Raw genomic sequence first — 5,000 nt, 5'->3', positions numbered from 1 at the left:
ACTACAGTAGCATCCACCCTTATAGGTTAGCCATATTCAAATGGCAAATATGCATCACGATGTGTTACCGCTACTGTTTATAACTCGCTCTGAGATTTATCATTGTTATGTATATATATATATATGTATATATATATATATATATATATATATGTGCGTGTGTGTGTATATTATGCATATATATATAATTTTCCATGCTGACGATAAACATAGGATAATTCATTCACCTATTTTTATATATATATATATATATATATATGGTTGTGAAGGATGCTTCTCACCACACAGCACTGCTGCATATGTGTGTGTGTGTACATATATTACCTTTGAGCAATGCATATTCGCGAATGCAGTATAATTTGGCGTTTGGCCTATGATATATATTTATCAATAATCTGCATCTTGATTAGCCATGCTGGTATTCTGCGTTTGAGGATTACAAAATGTATAATGTTGTGATTATATTTGTTACTAATCCGGTTTCTGAGTTTACTTCTCTTGTTTCATTCTTGTTGCTACTGTGGTTTAACTCCTAAATCAGTAGTCAAGAGAAAAGTCTTTCCCAAAATGGTGACCTTATAAAGTGTCATTGACGCAACCGTCTATCTTTTGAATAAATATAATGTTAGCTACACACCTTGCAGGTTTTATTTGGAACATAAAGGAATCAAATCGAAATTAAAACATGAACTTCGAGGACTGTGATACTTGACTGAGGTTAATACAAAACAGTGAGATGCTACCAGAAGGGTCCTTGCAGGGGACATTTCACTGTATATATTAGACCCATAAATGACTTACCTTGACTACGTATTCGGGGCTAATATACACTTGATTTTAAGTATAGTACATAGCGAACAGGCGAACAACTTTGGTACTAATATACATTGTTTCGAAGCATTGTAGATGGCGAATTGTAGAGTATCGAAGGAAGTGCCTTACGCTATTTTATCCCGGTTTCTTATAGAATTCAAGTCCTGCAAAAGTAAACATTGCCTTTTACACTTCCAGTGTCAGAAATTACTTTTTCTGTACAGTTAAAATTAAAACCCCCGACATGATACCTTGCGTTATTTCTTCTGGGACTTATTATTCTGCACTGGGTTCAAATTCTACAGTGGCTTATTTTGGATGACAAAACGTAATATATGATCTCTTTAGCGGGATCTATTCTTATCTAAGTATTCAAACAATATATCCTGCAGGAAAATTCCTTCTTCGCTACATCTCTTTCACTTTCACCATATCCGAAACCCTATAAAGGGCCATATTTACTGTCTTTCATACTTTGTTAGCAATGTGATGAAAGAAAAGAAATTCAAGAATTAAATCAGTTATAACGTGATAGAAATTGTCAGCTGCTGCAAACACATTCTTAGATATTGCATCTAAATTGAATGTTTCGATATTTCTCTTTCCTGTGTTTGAATTCTCCCACTTGATTAGTCGTCTTGTTACTTGAAGAGTATTGTTCGGGGGAAGAACACTTCACGTGTGTTACATCGGTTTTAAAATAATTTTTTTATGTCACTAGTGTTGATTCACGAGGCGCAGATTTTGCTAAAGACGGTCGTTTTGCCCTCATGAAATTCGGGGTTCGTTGCCACTACCTACTATATTGGACAAATGTAATCTTGCATAGCCTAGGGGCCACCCATATCATGTGAGTGCAAGTGAACCTGGGCAGAAATGAATTAAAGACGGCTGTGGGTTTGTACATGTAATTGAATAGAGACAGCTTTTTCTCACACTGTCATCCTGGTTCTTCAGAATTACGTTAAGGGCACGCATATCTGCGGGATGCTCAACTTCTTGATTTTTAATTCATAAGCAGTTAATTCCTTTGCTTGAATAACTGAAACCTCTTTGTTGACTGAGGAAGTCTCACATCCAAATGTTGAGTTCTCAAAACTGCATTTGTTGTTGTCATTGTAGTTGTTGTATTTGTTAGTGAAATTCTTCTAGATTTAGGGCAGGGATTCCCAATCTTATTTTGCTTGTGGTCCTCCTGAGAGCTATCTTATCATCTGTGGACTCCATATATGCACATGTAAATTTTTGAAATAAAATATTTGGTTGTAGGTTAGTAAAAACTAACAATGAAACAATTTCATTTTATTCATAACATAAATTCCAAATACAAATCTTGAAAATTTCAAGTAATAGGATTTATAAATGGACCCACAAATTAGAATTTTTTTACTTGTGGAACCCCCTTAAAGCTCCTGTGGACCCCTGGACTGGGAACTCCTGTTTTAGGCCCTGCTCATTACAATGTTATGTTAGTTCTGGTTGTACAATAAGTACAATCTGTTGGTCGTTGGACGAAATTATTTGCGATATTTCGTAAAAGTCCTTCAAACAATTGAGGCGAAATCCCGAGCAACTTTGCATGTCATCTTGCAAGAATCAATAAAACAATATTCAAGTCAAATATTGGTTCGATTTAATGAACTATAAACTTCTATCAAATTTCGAGAACTTCTGTCGATATTGGAAATCAATATTATTGATCTCGTTCAGGGTGGTCATAAAACGGATAGAATTATAAGATCAAGAAAGCGCCAGACAAAATCTCTTGTTTTGTGTGTGAACTTTAAGTTGGCGCAAATTTGCCTCTCATCATTGCAGGGTCCGTAAAGTAAGTACCAGCCATGTACTGGGGGTCAAGTAATCAAATATACAGCGTTCCCAACATCGATGATATTGCGACAGCCTTAAAATTCACTTTTATGGATTTCGTTAATCCTAACTACAATATTTTAATACAAATTTGTGCCCCCAAAGGCTTAAGGGTATTATATTGCAAAGGACTACAAAGAAAGAAAAGGGTCCTAAAATCGTAAGAGATATCGATTGGCAGAATGTTTAAAGGACTGAATATCATAAAGCAGAGGAAAGCAAGATGATGATAGATGATCGTGAGTTCCAGAGACACACTGCTCGAAGAAAAATGGTAGCAGCATAAAATGGTATAGAAATAAGATTTATGATATGAATTAATGTGTTGGGAGAAATTTTATCGTGTTTGGGTGGGTAATTACGCCTGTGATAATAACACACGCACTGGCCTAACGACACTTTTTAATTGTTAGTCAATTTGTTAAATATCTAACCAAGTGAATAATCGAACGTTTGTTTAATGTAATGGGTAAAAAATCAATCGGTTGTTTTGTAGGCAAAGTTCTTTCGTTGCTGTTTGTATTCCTCTCAGTAACTTGCCCGCATTCGTACTCAGAGCTGACATTAGAGAAAGAGAGAGAGAGAGAGAGAGAGAGAGAGAGAGGGGGCGGCACAATAATGGAAATGATACGAATAGAGGCGAAATAAATTCGAGGAAGAAATAATCGATTTATTGCTTAACTAACACATTAAAATAACTATCGATTAGTTAACTAGTGTGTGAGCAATTATTATTGGCATATTGGCCCACCCAAGACATAACGGGGTATAAAAACAATTTCATAGTTAATTAAGAATCGCATTTTATCTTTATCCACTATTTTTTTTTTTTGAAATTTATTTCACTCGTGTCATAAATATCTTCGAGAAATACACGACTGCTGCAGACTTATACCTACGAAATACCAGGTGGCATATTTATGCATAAACAAAAAGAAATATATTTAATGATTTCTTTATTGATATCATTGCTGCTAGTTATAAAGAATTAGTTTCATCTACTTTGGAATTCCAGGATTATTGAATAATATATTGGATAAGAAACACTTTCAACGATTTCATTAATATCAAAGAAATAAAAACAATATGGAAATGTGCCGACGTGAGCAAAGAAACTTGATATTTTATATTGAAAAATAAAAGCCAAGAAAACACGAAAATTACTGAAGTTAATATAATGAATATAGATAAAATCTAAGCCAGTTTGTCTACAAATTCTTTCAAAATATTTAGAACTGTATATTGTAAGCGTATAATATTCAAATGAGAATTCGGTTATTCTCGGTTGATGTTGAATTACAAATATTCAGGCTGGATATTTTTCACTGCAGTTTCTCGAATCAAAAACAGCCTGGAATAAGATTTTCATCTAGAAAAAGATTTTCAACTTTCTCCTGGTTAACGCAGAAAAACGGATGAAGGTTTAACCTTTATATATTCACAAACGGTTTCCTTTTAGGTTTCTAAATGTCATAAAACATAGTTAAACGTTTCTTCACATTAACATCCCTTTACTTGGATATTTTAGTAGATACCAATTTTTACCCAATAAAATATGTAATATATATATATATATATATATCCTTAGAATCCTTTAAAATGTTTTAGCCCGAAGGCCGCGGCCATGCTGGGGCACCACCGCTGAATGAGCTATACTAATATGTGAATAAACCTCTGATACGTGGCACTTGATCAACAAGGGAGTTCGATGCTGCTGCCCTCATCTGTGTCTCCTGTCGTGAGGTAGGTTCATCTGGGTCTCCCGACAAGAAGAGATCCAATTTAGTTTTAAAGAAACCCACATCCACACCATGTAAGTCTCTCAAGCATTTAGGGAGGATGTTAAAGAGCTGTGGTCCTCTGAAACCCAAGCTGTTGCAGTATCTGGAACTGTATTTTGATGGTGATGTTGGAATCTTTGGCACCATGCAGTGGTGCCCCGTTCTGCAGTTGGGGTAACTATGAATACCAAAGTTTGGGACAAGACCCTCCAAGATTTTCCAGATGTATATCACCGCATATCTCTCCCGCCTCCGCTCTAGGAAGAAGAGGTTTAATACTTTCAGTCTTTCCCAGTAGCTGATATTTTGCATTGAGACGATCTTCTTTGTGTAGCTTCTCTGAATTGCTTCGAGTTCTGCTGTTAGTTTTATATTGTGTGGTGACCATAGTTGGGAGCAGTAGTCCAAGCGGCTGAGGACAAATGTTTTCCATAGGACCATCAGTGTCTCCTTCTCTCTTGTTCTGAAAGTTCGGAGAATCCATCCAGCTAGCCGTCTGCATTTTATCACCAGATTAGTAATATGCACTTGGAAAGA

This window comes from Octopus sinensis, linkage group LG8 (assembly GCF_006345805.1).
Source record: "Octopus sinensis linkage group LG8, ASM634580v1, whole genome shotgun sequence".
In the NCBI taxonomy this organism is placed as follows: Eukaryota; Metazoa; Mollusca; class Cephalopoda; order Octopoda; family Octopodidae; genus Octopus; species Octopus sinensis.
Note: the sequence above shows the minus strand (reverse complement) of the source record.